The 17,009-nt window shown below is 33.3% G+C and overlaps 1 protein-coding gene across 6 annotated transcripts in view; it reads right to left on the bottom strand.

The window, feature by feature from the left end:
• The window catches only part of LOC143082311 (ras and EF-hand domain-containing protein-like), a 40,972-nt gene extending 32,498 nt beyond the window's left edge, over window positions 1-8,474 (bottom strand). For 2 of the 6 annotated variants that reach the window (XM_076257943.1, XM_076257946.1), the window contains exon 1: window positions 541-643. The gene's annotated coding sequence lies outside the window, so the exon portion shown is untranslated. Of the gene's footprint in view, window positions 1-540; window positions 644-7,739; window positions 7,898-8,456 lie in introns of those variants that run through there. The other 4 variants (XM_076257947.1, XM_076257949.1, XM_076257945.1 and 1 more) reach the window with 3 other exon arrangements.
• Window positions 8,475-17,009: the final 8,535 nt, after the last annotated feature.

Below are 17,009 nucleotides of genomic sequence, written 5' to 3'. Positions count from 1 at the left end.
TTTGCTACATTCGAGGAGCTTTTTCTTCATTGATAAGCAAAGCCCTGGACCAGTTGTAAGAAAGTAATCTTGTATCAATAAATGAGAGCAAATTGTCAAAATGAAATCTACAAAACAAAACAAAAATCATCGCCGAAATCTAGTTTTGCTAAGATTTTATCAATCATTCTAACAATGTTTGTACAAGCGCGATTCCACACCCTATATCGATGTATGTTATGATCATATATATATGCTCTTATAAACAATTGTTGTTGGTTTTTTTTTTCCTGTCGTTTACAACAGATTTGTTCCCGATTGTCATTGCAGTACAGTATATTTTGCAATAGTGTACAGCAGACCTATTGCATATGTCGTACCGATAGCTGGAACATTACGTATTACAAAAACACACATTTGTTTTAAAATACCGTGTAATGTTGTATTAATTAAAATTACACGTTCTATAACTAACGGTCCATTAAAAAAAATATGATTACATAACTGTTAACTAACAAAATATGTACAAAACTATCCTATTATCAAAGTACTTTAACTAACCTTCCTGCATATTGGTACTATTTCAATGATCTCCACACACAAAAAATGGAAGAAAGAATTGCCGCGAACAGTAAAATTACAAGTATTTAATCCTTTAAGCCAATATAAAAACAGTAATTGAAAAAAAACTGTAATTTCTTCGGCTTGCACTTGACGTATGACACAGAGTAATTATAAGGTTTTAAGGTAGATTCATGGTATACCGCCATCTTGGATTGAACAATCACAGTAAAAAATCGGTCTAGTTATTTGCCTAAATCTGCAAATTTGGACAGATTTGCAATTTGATGGTAAGACTGTTTAATAAATATAAAGAAAACTTCGCAATTTATTGTATAATTCAAAATAATTAACCAAATATCATTTTATTTTGCTTTTTGAATCATTTTTTTCAAATGAGCCATTTCAGGGAAGATAACTCTTTTAGTAAAAAATTTATACTGGACAGATAGGGAATTTTTTTCTTCTAACTTGTAGCAAGAAAACAAGTACGGTGACACCATTTTTTCTTTTTATTTTCTTAAAACATATGACAAAACCTATCTTTTTACAATTTATTTCAAAATTCTATCTCATAGATTATTTTTTATGCACACAATTGTGTTTTTCCATGAACAATCTAACCAAATTTAGGCAATTTTCAACGACTCATAGCTTGAAAAATAGCACGGTGACCCCTACTTTTTATTATATTTTTGAAAAGAGCATATTAAAATCTTCATTCTGGCTAAGTATAAGAAAATTCTGTCTCAAAAAAGATTTACTTATGATCTACCTTAAGTAGTAAACACTAATTGTTATCAAAATATTCTTGTATTTAAGTAAACAAGGGGATTCGGGCATTATTCTTGTGTAATATATGAAGATTGTATTATGTTAAATACGATTTTGTTTTTGTTCAACTAAATATTTATCTTTTGAAAAATACCATTCTAATTATTTAAGTTATGCTCAAATTGAAAATTGCGAATATCGGTTCAGTAATATCGTCATCAGCTTGAATATATATGGGCGCACTACATTTGCGCGCATTTCGGGATTAAAATGTTTTACGTTTGCGCGCAGCTTTTGATTACATTTGTGCGCATTTATCTTACAGGTAAACTCAGGTAAAAAAGGGTATATAATGAAATATTAATGATACAAAAATTCATTAAATTTGAAAATATACTTCAATCATACATTGTTCATATGATATCGTATTCTAAGACAAAATATAAAGTGTGCATGCTAAATTCTGTTATAACTTAAGGAATACATGTACTTTTACTTAAAAATAATTGAATAAATTTATAGATAAATAAGAGTTATTGCCTAAGCTTACCTGAGTTTACCTGCCAAATAAATGCGCGCAATTGTAATGAGAAGCTGCGCGCAAATGTAATGGTAATGCGCGCAAACGTAATGTACCGAAATATATACTCCTTATGCAGGCGCTGCTTTAATTTTACTACATAGAAAATAAAATTTTGCCATTAGATACGGAAATGTTCTCTTTTTTTCCGTAATGTTTTTGTTCTCAACCGATACCTGATGTCAATTTTAATGTGTAAGTCAAGCTTTGAGGCTTTTTTTTATTTTTTATTTTAAGTTCAAAAGGATCGATGAGTTCAATATGTTTTTGATTATTCAGTGAGAGCTAGGACATCAACTATGTAATGGAACTTTAAATTAGGGGATAATGCTAGTTTATTTCTAGTGTTACTTAGAAGCTCCAATATAAAGTCTGCCATCAGAATAAAGGAACAAGTCGAAGAGAGGTGGACAGCTGGTTCCCATACGAATACCGATTGTCCGTTGAAACATATGTCCTTTAAACGTGATCTTTAACAAGACATTTGCATCTATGTTGGCCATTCTTTTTGTCATAAATAATAAAAATCAATTTGCAAAAAAAAAAAACAATCTTAGGGAAAAACTTCTGATTTTTCATTTTTCCGATTTATCTCCCTTTTCATCAGTGTCACGTGAAAGTGTAAATTTCATGTGTGGAGGTAATTTTCAATTAATATCATGTTGAAATCTTTAATTCTGATGATTTTTCATCAATTAAAATATAATTATCGGATACCTATAGTAACAGTTGGCCGTGTCAAATGTATTTTACCAAACAGCGTTCGACTTGTAGGTCTGGGTCGAGAATAGGTCTGGATCGAAACATACTAGTACGAACAAATCGATGAACCAACAATGACAAGATGCGATAGACCTAAATTTGCTGGAGTAGCGCATACCATCTTTGTTCAATGTAATATCTTAATAAAGATTTAAAAAGGATTCATATTGTTTGCAATAAAAAAAATCCAGGTTTATATATGACTCAGCTGATTGCTATCTATTGATTCCTGTTGGAGGTTGAAATAGTGAACCATCTGTCCAATACCACTCCACTATACACCAAATATCTCATTCATCAAACAAACATTTCAAGGAGCAGTTTATTAGTGCAAAAATGTGTATGTCTCTATCTTCCGGTACAATTTAATTAAGATATAATTAAATATAAAAATCTCATGATCCGTATACTATCAAATTTGAAATTGCCACATAAAGGAAATTGCCAGTTGAAATTGAAACTGTTTAGAAACTAAACGTTAGCCATGTTCTTTCAAAAGAGTTTATCTTAAAGTACATATTATACAGTGTGCTGAAATTTAAGGATTAGAATGGCCGGGGTATCCAACAAATCGCTTTGCAGTAAACAATCTGTGAGAAATTCACTTCGAGTTTAGGAAATAAGTAGATGTGTCAACGAGACAACTTTCCACCAAATTCCACAGGAAGATGATGTAAAAAGTAAAATCACAGTTGAACCCCCCCCCCTCCCTTTTTTTTTTTTGGCCGATCAATGCATTTGAATGGGGACATATAGTTGTACCCCCTTTTGTCCTGGGTTGGACCCCCCTTTTTAAAACGGCTGGATCCGCCTCTGGCACAATAACACAATGACAGGATGAACAAGTACAGAGCCACGCCATATGTATCAAAGAAACACAAAACGCAAATAGACAAATAAGTACAGAGCCACGTCATATGTATCAAAGAAACACAAAATAAAGACATATAGACAAACATTAACAAAAATGAAAGACAAGAGTACAAAAATTATCATAAAATAATAACACAATGACAGGATTTATAAGTACAGAGTCACGTTAAATGGATATCGCCAAAAACAGACTAAACAGTATAGGTAATACTCATAAAGACAAATGAAAGAATTCTTTAACATGTAATTAAGAAGATAAACAACGTCAGTACCCATAATCTATACTTCAATACCATCGTGTAATAGTTAACTATGAACAAAATCTGCCGTACGGTATCCCAAAGTAATAAATTTATAGCGTATGTTACCATTTTTATGTTGAAAACCATTGTGGATTATTTCACATGGGGAATGGTGGTATACAGGATTGAAAAATCAATAGTTTTGATAGAACTAATTTTAGAAAAAAATCGAGATTTAAAATTACCCAGAACATTTTTTAAACGTTTTTCAGAATTAACATATGGTTAATACCACTACGCGAGTGAACAACACTGGGTCGAGGCCACTGCTGGTGGACGTTTCATCCCCGAGGGCATCACCAGCCCAGTAGTCAGCACTTCGGTGTTGACATGAATATCAATTATGTGGTCATTTTTATAAATTTCCTGTCTACAAAACTTTGAATTGTTCGAACTAAGGATGTACTTATCCCAGACATAAATTACCTTAGCCGTATTTGGCACAACTTTTAGGAATTTAGGATCCTCAATGCTCTTCAACTTTGTACTTGTTTGGCTTTATAACTATTTTGATATTAGCGTCACTGATAAGTCTAATGTAGACGAAACGCGCGTCTGGCGTACTAAATTATAGTCCTGGTACCTTTGATAACTAATTTCACAGTCTTTTCTGAATACTATCTTTCACAACACAATTTTTCAGTCATTTCACTTTAGATGAATTTGGCTGATAAATCAATAATTTATTAGAAGCAACTAAGGTTCCAAAAATTACTTTACATTTATCTATTTTTTTCCAGTTGAGTCATATATCTCTTCACGTGTCGAGGTTTTATACACATTTGACTTTTAATTGTTTTTGGTGTATGCTTTTCTTTTGAAAGTAAATCCAGAAAGGCGGTTCGGACGCACGGAATTACTATTGTTATTTTCATTTACACGTTATTCGCATTCAACAAAGAACAAGCTCATACTGTTTAGTAAGCTATAAACGGTATAGCGCATGCAAAATGTAAAACAATTAAAAAAAAATAAAACAAACTGTTAGATGTATTATAAAAAAAATAACGAAAAAACTTTATAAAAGACATCTTACAACCAATGGATTACAGGCTGGAGACCTGGGAGAGACACATTAATAATGTTGTAGGGTTAAACATATTTGTCCGTGTTCAATCCTCACCTAACGCGGAAAAGCGGCGCAACAACGCAACATAAGAACAAACTAAAATCCAATGACATTCCTAACCTAAACAAACTGAAATAAGGCCATTTAAAAATGGTACTATTAATTTTTCTAAAACCATTTTGCTAATTTTATTTACTGTATAACGAATTAAGAGATCAGCTTTAAGTACGAATAAATGCGTTGCATATTACATGCGGTGTTTTGTAAAATATTTAAACAACAAATATGTTTTTAACTTGTGTCAATATTTAACTGCTACAGCACTATAAAAAAAAACTCGGAGGGAAACTAGGGCGGCAACACAGCATACTTATGACGATAGTTGGGGTAAACGCCATTAATTAGAGTGACAGATGCAATCCATATTTATATTGGACCCCTAGTCTTGTGTGTATTTCTTGATATTGCTTATTCTATTAATGTAATCTATGCTTACAATTTCAGAGAGCACGTGTTTTTCAACAACGCAATACAAAACGCAGAAAACCAAAAAACAACATACAAACAATAAAATAAGACAAAGACAAAGAACATCGAATACCAACACACAACACAAAACTCACAAAAAAAATGAATTATTTCACACAAGACGCGATAAACAACACACAAAACATGAACATTAAATTCAAAATAATGTACACAGGGCCGAAAAAGCCGAGTTCTAGACCAATAAAATTGAGAAAGGAAATGGTGAATATGTCAAAGCGACAACCACCCGACCATAGAGCAAACAACAGCCGAAGGCAACCAATGGGTCTTCAATGTAGCGAGAATTCCCGCACCCGTAGGTGTCCTTCAGCTGGCCCCTAAAATATGCATAATAGTACAGTGATAATGGACGTCATACTAAACTCCGAATTATACACAAGAAACTAAAATTTAAAATCATACAAGACTAACAAAGGCCAGAGGCTCCTGACTTGGGACAGGCGCAAAATTGCGGCGGGGTTAAACATGTTTATGAGATCTCAACCCTCCCCCTATACCTCTAGCCAATGTAGAAAAGTAAAACAATAACAATACGCACATTAAAATTCAGTTCAAGAGAAGTCCGAGTCTGATGTCAAAAGATGTAACAAAAGAAAATAAATAAAATGACAATAATACATAAATAACAACAGACTACAAGTTTTTTCTCTCCTGTGAAATCAGTTTTAACATCGATTATGATGTCCAGAACTTATAATCTGCTTTAATACATCATAAATAATAGAAATGTAAAGGTCTGATTAATATTGGCCTCTTGTTTAATTGATAACCACTTAATTATGCATTTGCAGTAATCTGTTAAATTGGTAAATTTTGATAAAGAAAGCCTTAAATATGCTTTATGTAAGATACTCCTGAAGGTTACAATCCTAACTCGTTTCAGATTTCAGATTTTCAGGGAAATGATAAATAAGTGAAAACACATATTATTCATGATTCATCATCGTACCTCCGACTGGTTTTATTGATTGACAGGAGCCATTTATCTTTAGAAAATCAATCTGTTTCAATTTATGTTGCATCGCCATTTCCTAAAGGATTAACCGTTCACAAATCACATAAGGACAAAGTCCTCTTTCTACAGATAACAATGTATCATCGTATAACACCAAGTTCAACGACTCTTTCACGGGATAATTATTTCCTCGTGGAACATATTGCACTTGTAATTGCATTCAACAATAACAATGAAAGAAGTGGGTACAACCATAAACGTCAAAACTTTCAATTATGAAATGCACAATCAATAAAAGCAATTGTTTGTCCACTGTCTGGGCACATCCTTGTTGGTATTTGTGTGGAAACAGGCACAAGATGTTTCCATAACAATCGACCTCCCACCTCATGTGATCTTAAACTGGGCTGTATTCACGATATAGGATGAAATGACAATCAACTGTATGTGCTCTCGTCGACAGATTTTCTAAAATTCAATATTCCCCAAAATATCAAATATTTCTATCACAACTATGTCACATAATATCTTTATTTTACAACAAAAAATTGAGAGAGGAACAGTATGTTTATGCGACAGAATTTCGAAATCTTAAAACGTCTAAATCAAAGCAAATGCTATAAAGCAAGAAACAGAATATTAAAAGAAAAATAACGAGTCAGGTTAGGTGCAAGAACCAAACAGAAGAAAAAGAGACGCACATCAACATTGAACATACACATAAGAACTGAAGTTTAGAGCAATACACCTTCAGAGTCTTATATCAACACACTAATGATAAATAAAATAAAGTTGATAGCTAATCATAACTTTCCATAAGACCGTTTTTCAATTTCTAACCCCAAACTTCAAAGGACATTTTTTTGCTCAGACTAAAATTTTGCCAGTTTTTAGAATGCACCTGTCTTCCGAAGATAAAACGATAAACTAATGCCAAATAATGAAGACTCGACAGCAGTAGGATACAGAAATGCCAAATAAAACTGAAATTTGAAATTGTCCTTGAAACAACCCAAGTCCCTTTAAATGCAAAAATGCTCCAATTGAAATGTCGTTGCCTGCACTCTACAGGTCTACAGTAGACTGTACTAAAGCTAATTGGAAGTACATTTAAGAAGCATTGCTTTAATTAAGTGAAATATAGAACTGAGGTCATGTTTTTTTTTTGCTATCTTTCCAAAGGTAAGTACTCTTAAAGGAAGATAATGCATCGAGAGGTAAATATGATCTATATAGTTATATACATGCTATATTTTAGTGCATAAAGGGTCACCATCACCGTGAAGTGTACCATAACCATGGAAAACCACCACCTTCTTAATTTACAGAACTTACTTAACGATCTTCAAAATTGTTTCAAATTGCAAATAAAACAAAATATATAATCCGTAAGTTGTCCACGTATAATTTAAATGTCTTTTTCACCTGATCATGTAAATAAACTGTCTGCTGACTGTTAGAGATATGCTGAAATCAATAGAACATGATCATGTGATCACAGTGGCAGGCGACACATGTTGAAACTCTCTATAGTGACGTAGAAATTCCTCTATTTATTAACAGTGTGACGTAAAACGACTCAAATATGTTTCTATTAAATTTCAATATATAAACTTGTTTATGTTGTGTTATGATAATTCTTCAAGTAGGTCGACGTCACCTATAATGAAGTTAACTCTCCGTGTTAACTTGACATAACTAACAGTAATCTAAAAGAAGCACTCAGTATAGTATATGGGGCTCATAGTATATAAACGTCTTCAATCTCTTGTCAATATAAGTTTGCAATTCATTGATAAAAAGTAAAATCACAAAAATACTGAACTCCGAGGACAATTTAAAACGGAAAGTCCCTAATCAAAGTGTAAAATCAAATGACAAAACACATCAGACAAATGTACAACAACTGTCTCCTGGCTTGGTACAGGCATTTTTAAATGGAGAAAATCTAGTTTTATAGCGCTAAACCTCTCACTTGTATGAGATTAATAGATTAATCCAAAGCAGTATGAAAATCTTTTTTGTTATTATATAATGCTATTTGATATATACCTTACTGCATATGTTGTTTTTCTTTAAATACTAAACATTGTTGTTGTAGCAGCAGCATGAAAATCGCATTTTGTTTAGAGATGATTTAAATGTCATGCTGTCAAAAGGCTGACAAGTTAGATTTATCCCCATTAAAAGACAACTGTGCATTGTCTAGACAGTTCTTGACGTATGAAGACCATACCAGTGGAAATAATTTTGGAAAATATACAGAAAATTTCAATTAAGGTAGATCTACTAATACGGGTGTTTGAATAACCTGACTATCCATTAAAGATAACAGAATACAATCGGTTTTGATATTCAATGAATTATGCTTATATTATATCTAGGAATACAACTCATCTGTATTTTTTTTACCTAAATGGGACGGACGAACGGAATGACGGACGGACGGACGGTGAGGGGTAAAACAATATGCACCCCCAATTTTCAGTTGCGGGGACATAAAAATAAACCATTTTGATTCTAAAATATGTTTCTATTGGTGAGTTTTGAAAGACATGAGTGGTATCTAATTCTTGATAATTCGTTAGCTTCCATTCCATTCAATTCGTTCGCGGGTCCGAATTCACTACCATCAGGTTTTATGACCTGAATCCACTTTGGGCCCTCAAATCTCTGTCCGAGGTTCGTGCATATACGTTAAAATGGCCTAGCTACGACTATCAAGTTAGGCAATTGAGGTGTGTATGCTTTGCTTTGAAGTCTTTTCAGTTTTTCAAGATACTCTATTAAAAAATTAAAATAAATTCACAAGTAAGTGAAACTATTAGTGCACCCGAAGCTTTATCATCGAAATCCATAAAGTCAAAAAGTCAGGGGTGTATAGTTACTTGAAAACATTGAGCGCTATATGACCAAAAAGGGAGACAACTTATTCTGCTTACAAAAATGATGAAGTTCTAAAACAAACGTTTAATATTACAATTTTGCTACTGCTGAATTTTCTATCCAGTTTAAATATCCATGTAAATACGTAACTCAAATGTAAATGTAAAACTATTCAAGCAAACATATGCATATCTTGACATTTTCAAAATATATTTTTTATTCATTTCATTTGATACAATCTTTGATCCAAGTGGCATGTGGTAACCTACATGAAAGTCTATCTCATTATCATTAAAGTAGAGGTGGGAAACATAAAGAAATCTGATGCCTGAAGTAGACCAACGGTTCTTTAATTTTCATGACTACAAAATAGCTGCTTCATCCCATCATCCCTGTCACCAATATTGTTTTTGTTGCCTGGGTTGTCGAGTGGTCCAATTAGTTCATCTGCAGGTATTACTAGCTTACCAAAACTAAAAATCGGATTACATGTAAACTGTGATAATTATTTCATTTCTAGTATATTTCTAGTAACTAACAGCAGCGAACTTCATATAGGAAGGGAATGCTGGTTGGAGATTGTAGCACCCGATTTCAGCGGGAGCTTGATACACGATTTAGGTCTTGGTCACGTGTCGAATGCCTCACGATAATCTTTTAATGCCTATGTGTAGGTTAATATCTGCTGTTTGGTACTGTCTATTCAGCGGCAGATCCGGGGGGGGGGGGGGGGGGGGGTGTTCCGAACCCCTTTTTTTGGCCGACCAATGCATTTGAATGGGAGCATATAGATGGACCCCCCATTTTACTCTGAATTGGGAACCCCCCTTTTTTAAATGGCTGGATCCGCGCCTGCTATTTGGGGGTTCTATCCCCACTGTTGACAATAAATACATTTTTTTGTACAATCGTTTGTAAAGGAGCTAACATGACGTCCATACTGAGGTATAGTACGTGGCAGTTGTATTGTGCTTACTATATTAACTTTCTAAATGTATGTCAAAAGTGTATTTACTATTAATTTTTAAACACAATATAACCTACTTTAAATTTGAAGCCTACTTACTTTTTCTGAGCCATATGATAACAACACATTTCTGGAAATGATTATTAAGTCACTTGTCTACATTTGAAGAAAATTAAATGTCAAAAATAAATAAGAAAACCTGCAACGTGGATTTGTCAATAAGATATTTAAATCATTATGCCTCGTCGCTCTTAAAAGGTATATTACACGATTTCAGCTGTATATAGACATTTTAGATTAATTTTATAAACATTAAACCCGAGTTAATAACGAAATTACCCGGATTTGTAAACAAATTCTTTTTCCTTCACTCGTATAATATAGCTCACATCTCAACGTTTGTTATTTTTTATAGGTTGTTAATATTACAAAGGACAAGTCAAAGTTTTAAGGAGTACTGGATTCAAACACAAGAATGGCCACAACCGTCGCATGAAACATTAAAAACTTTATTATTAAAGTATTATTATCCAACTTTATAGTGAACATTTTACGGTACAAATGTATCCATGTGCGATATTCCTTTTGATTTATTTTATAATGTGTTGTATAAGCATAAGCGGTTGTACTGCGTGATGATATTTATACCGTAACTTTCATATTTTAATTTTATGGTAAAATATGTTGCTAATAGGGGGAAATCAACTGTAACTTCCGTCTCCAGGTTTGTTTAATGTTATATTACTGGAGGATAATATCAAACATGAGTCCTATACCTGCCATACCGAAATAAAATATCCCCTGTTAAATTTGATCCCTGGACAGCAGTAAACAAAAATATGAACTAAATGATGAAATGAAACAGCACATTAGGTATGCTGAGAAATACAAGCATCTTATAACCAGGAACAAAAAGGTCAGTAAACGTGAATAACAGAACAAAAATGTTAACTGACAAGTTTACCCAATAAAATCCCAATTGATCATAATTTCGTGTAGAGTAATTTCTCATCTTTTAAGAATAATATAAGTCTCATCTCTCAATCTACAGTCATTCAAACGAATAAAAATATTATTAGTACCACAAACAGTAGCCGAATCCCAGTCATTAAGGGAACAGTAAAGCCAGAACCGTCGTGAACATCTAGTTTGTTACATACATTACAAGTTAGAATCAAGAGAGAACATGAAGAAGTACTCTTTATTCTTATGAAGTAAAAATGTGGGCTCACACAAGTAGTAATGGTTAATGTTTACTCTTTTCCACTTTTTATAAGAAAAAAACAATGTTAACAGGCTGACAAATTGATCGGTTGCAATTTTCCATCCAGTGGTAAATACTAAGAGGTATGTTCAGGACAATGGCTACCAAATGGATCTCATAATGACATTTATGTAGCTTATTTCAATCAAAGAGCTGATAGCTCTGAGGTGGAAGAAGGTGAATAAAAGGTTACTTGAACTACCATAAAAGCAGCCCCACTAACCCAGCCTCCTTTGTTCCAATATAGTTATGACGTAATTGTTTTTCTTCAAACAAGAATGTGTCAAGTACAATGATTTCCCATCTGTACAATCATTTTCTATGTTCAGTGGACTGTGAAAATTAGGTAAAATCTTTAATTTGGCAGTAAAATTAGAAAGATCATGTCATAAGGAACACATGTGTACTAAATTTCAAGTTGATTGGATTTTAACTTCATCAAAAACTACCTCGACCATAAACTTTATTCTGAAGCAGGACGCCAGGACAGACAGACCAGAAAACATAATGCCCATAAATGGGGAATAAAAATAGTAAGACTTGTTATATACCCGCAAACTTTTGAAAGTTCCCATGGAGGTTTTTAGTGCGCGACAACAATTTTAAAGGTTACAATTTTTAGTGAAGTATTTTGCACGATCTGGATTGTCTAGAAAAAGTGTCATATTTGTATGATGAACTTACATGCCTTTTTCTTAAGTCAGTTTGCATGATTCTAGTTATTGAATCGGTAGAAAAGATGAACATGTAGCTAGAAGACCAGGGTTTATTTTCTTGTGTAAAAATATTAGATGCTTGTTGAAATTTTCAATTTTGAATTATGCACAAAGATGGACCTTTAACAGGTTGGGATCATCTCTCCAAATGAGGCGCAACCCTCATTGGAAGAACTCATTAGAAGAACATTACAACCCACTGTAAAAAATGAGCACCTTTATATTCATATTATTTGATGAATTTCCCCAAGAACTACATGTATGCATCTATAAAGTATAAAATGGTCAAAATATGTCAAAAGAATTTTGTGATGTTTCTTAACTTCTAACTTCTTTATTAATCTGACCCCTGAGCCTCATTTAGAAAAGTTGTTCCAAATATAATGAATTTTCCCACTTTTGAGTTAAAAATCTTAAAAATTTTCTTCCTTTTTTTCAACAGTAAAATGACCACTTGTTTTAGGGACAGTCCCTCATTTAAGGGGCACCACTCATAACACCACTGATAACGGGGGTCCAAACCTGTTTGTTGGTCTTTGTGAAAAAAGAATAGTACATTGTCCTTTAAATGATTTAATAAATTAAATACAAAAATAAAATATGTTACAAGTATTATGTCAATAAATTAGTGAAAAAAAAAAAATACTATTCATTATCTTTATGATAGTACTTGGTAGTACTGCAACATTGAATTTTGTCAATCAGCCATGCTTTTATCCTAAAAGCTGTGTAAGAACGATTGCAGATGAAAATTAAAATGTCAATTGTTCTTGAACAATTGAGAGGTCTTTCCTTTTGTAATGTAAAATATATGTTCCAAAAGTCGTAGAATGCATTGAAAAGCTCTCAAACACACATAAAACCGTTAAAATATGACAAAAACAACAAATTCGCTTTTTAGGACATGACCTTGACTTTTGACCTTGTAACCTTTGTAAAGGTCATTGGTCCATTATAAAAGACCCCATGGGTCTAGGACCTTTGGTTCAAGAGTTAAAGCTAATTTTGTCTTTTCAGAAACCATTAACGGGGGGTATGCCCCTTAAGGGTATGTCAAAGCTCTTCGGTCAACATGTAAAAAAGTTGCGCCTTAGTCAACTCAACATTTTTCACTATTTACTATTTCTGTAAGTATAATCGTTTTTGAGATATCCAATAAAAATTTGAAAGGTCAAAGGTCAAGGTCAACCTTAAAAAGCTTGAAAACAAACTAAAAATCCTTTATATAAGGTTAAAAACACTAAATTCGCTATCTGGGACATGACCTTGACCTTTGACCTTTGTCAAGGTCATTCGTCCCCAATGTCATTGCTAAAGACCCCATGGGTCTAGGACCTTTGGTTATATAGTAAAAGCCGATTTTGTCTTTCCAGAAATCTAAAACAGGGGTTATGCCCCTTACAAAAAGGTCAAATCTCTTCGGTCAAAATGTAACAAAGTTGCGCCGTAATAACCCAAACATTTTCCACTATTTAAAACTTCTGTAAGTTTAATGGTTGCTGAGATTATCCGGTAACAAGGTGTTAGGTCAAAGGTCAAGGTCAACATACACATTTGACCTTGAGGTATTTTTCAAAGTCACATGAATTGATGATGAATGGTGAAGATCCTAGGTGTCTACGACTTACGGTTTCTGAGTTTGGGTGGCCAACCGACACCGGTTAATTTTAATAGGGGCATAACCCTACCAATGAGTCGTTGAATCCTTTCGATCCAAATGTGACAAAGAACCGGGGTCTGGTCCTGAACAAATTTCACCCTTTGTTTTTTTTCTACCTATTACGGTTACGGTGTTGGAACGGTAACAAGGTTTTGGGGTTTCGGAGGGATTACTCCGAACCGACAAAATATTTTGACTCACAGGGTGAGTTCCAGATAGGTATTCATGACACCGATACAAAGTGTGAACATGAAAGCGAGACGTCTTACGGTTAAGGCTGCTAACTTCATCAAAATTTGGCTGAAGAATAATAATAAACAGAAGAAATACAGTAAGGTCTTTCCCTTTTGAAAAAGGAAAGACCTTAATTCACATTTTACAACTAAATGAAAACAACACAAGTTGAAGTTCAAAATCTAGCATGTTAGAATAATCTTCAGAGAAAACGTTTTTGATTGGCTTATTAATTGATCATGAGAAACACAGATTTGATTGGCTGAACACGATTCTCTAAACTTGGGAACAAAATAAGGAACAGATGATTTTCACTAAATCGTGTTTTAGAGGTTTTTAACGATACCCTTAATATTAATATTTTTTAATAAATGCAAGGACGTATTATAAAACGTCCTTGATAAGGCAGCAACCATTTGATTTTCTGGGGGGGGCTATGGTTTTTTTTTCTGGACAAATTATTTTTTTCGCCTGTGGCGAAAAACAATCTATTTTTTTCGCGACAAATCGAAAACAATTTTTTTCTTTCAATTTTAGCATTACATATAGTGGCAGCTGAGGGTGAAACAAACAATTTTTTTTTCTCAGAATCAAAAACAAATTATTTTTTTCTCCAAAAACTGGAAACAAACTTTTTTTTCCAAAAAAAACCATAGCCCCCCCCAGAAAATCAAATGGTTGCTGCCTAAAGAGTAAAGAGAATGAACACAGGGCAAACGTACTAACCGGGCGAAAGAACTCAGAACGAACAGACCAAGGGCGAACATGTAAACAGGGCGAGTTGTACCTATACCAAATTCACGCATGTGTACTACAAAAATATACAGTAAAAACATCCGGTTACAAGTAAACAAATAACGTTCATGAAGTTGAGATGAAATCTATAAATAATTTATATAAAAGGGTACATATTTACGATAGTAATTGTTTCTAATTTACAAATTAAATGATTCAGATGCTTAATCATGTGTAAAAATCGGTGTCAGGATTAAGAAGTTTTAACTGGCCACCCGCTGATTGATACTTCGACACAATGTGTAGATAAGATTGACACAACAGCAGGGGTCCAGTTAATAAGAAGTTGTTATGAAATTGTAATACACAGAAACGAATGCGGCATACGGAGGCTCAATGAATTTAAAGTCGGCACCATTGGCCTTCAGAAGACTTCAAGTCTTCTTCCACCAAAAATTGAGGGAACAAATTGGATATACTCAGAAATGACACTGCTGTCTTCAAAACTGTCTACTCTTTGTTCTAGTTTTATAATAGGTACATGTGGGATTTCTAATAAGAATCATTTTTGCCTTAATCCTCATACCTAGAGACAAATCTTTTCTATAATTTCTCAGGTGTTTATTATTTTGTCATATAAATCTTTCAGTACTAAATTCATTTAATATGTTTTTAGTAATTATGACATATCTTGGTAAAAAAAACCAGGTGCTCCGCAGGGCGCAGCTTTATACGACCGCAGAGGTCGAACCCTGAACAGCTGGGGCAAGTATGGACAAAACATTCAAGCGTGATACAGCTCTGAATTTGGATTGTGATCAAATTTTTGACATTACATGGTTTTTTTTTACACAAAACAAATGTCAAGATTTTACAAATCAATTAAAGATTTCTTCTTCAAACTTTTTAAATCTAAAATTAAATAGTTGATCATGACACAGCATAGGTTTCTGACACAGAACGAATGTGGTCTAATGAACTTAAAAGTTTTTTTTGCCTTTGAGCAATTCACTATGCTGTTGAATATTAATCCTCTCAAAAAAATGTTTGAAGAAATTTTCTTTTTATTTATGAAATCTGAAATGAGAAAAATTTAAACCCCCCCCCTTTTTTTCACATCCCCGTTTCCCTTTTTCCAAAACTGATATCAATTCAAATTTCTAATGGAGTTTGCAACAATAACTACTCTTTTAAATACATCATAAAATATTAAAATGTAAAATAAAGTGCTTGTTATCACTGAATGGTAAAGATTGGTTGGTAGTAAAAGTGAATATACATTGTTTATTGTATAAAACAATAAAAAAAACTTCATCAGCAACATTTTATATTGGCAAATTTCCAATGAAGTTATTTACATAAAGTTATTGGCAAATAAAAATAGAAAATGACATCATAGTCATGTCTGGCAAATGTCCAACATACATTATCTAAAAACATTTTAGATAAGATAAGGAAACCAGATGCTCCTCAGGGCGTAGCTTTATACGACCGCAGAGGTTGAACCCTGAACGGTTGGGGCAAGTATGGACACAACATTCAAGCTGGATTCAGCTCTAAATTTGGATTGTGATTAAATAGTTGACACAGCATAGGTTTCTGACACAGAATGAATGTGTTCTAATGAACTTAAAATTTTTGTTTTCTCTTAGAGCAATTCACTATGCTGTTGAATATTAATCCTCTCAAAACAAGAATGTGTCCTCAGTACACGAATGCCCCACTCGCACTATCATTTTCCATGTTCAGTGGACCGTAAAATTGGGGTAAAAACTCTAATTTGGCATTAAAATTAGAAAGATCATATCATAGGGGACATGTGTACTAAGTTTGAAGTCGATTGGACTTAAACTTCATCAAAAACTACCTTGACCAAAAACTTTAACCTGAAGCGGGACAGACGGACGGACGAACGGACGGACGAACGAACGGACAGACGGACGGACGGACGGACGCACAGACCAGAAAACATAATGCCCCTCTACTATCGTAGGTGGGGCATAAAAATGTTTGAAGAAATTTTCTTTTTTATTTATGAAATTTCAAATGAGAAAAATTGAACCCAATTTTTTTAATCACATCCCCCTTTCCCTTATTCCAAAACTAATCTCAATTAAAATTTCTAATGGAGTTTGCAACAATA

The sequence above is a fragment of the Mytilus galloprovincialis genome, chromosome 7, assembly GCF_965363235.1.
Source record: "Mytilus galloprovincialis chromosome 7, xbMytGall1.hap1.1, whole genome shotgun sequence".
Taxonomy (NCBI): Eukaryota; Metazoa; Mollusca; class Bivalvia; order Mytilida; family Mytilidae; genus Mytilus; species Mytilus galloprovincialis.
Note: the sequence above shows the minus strand (reverse complement) of the source record. Positions and strands in the feature narration are given on the sequence as shown.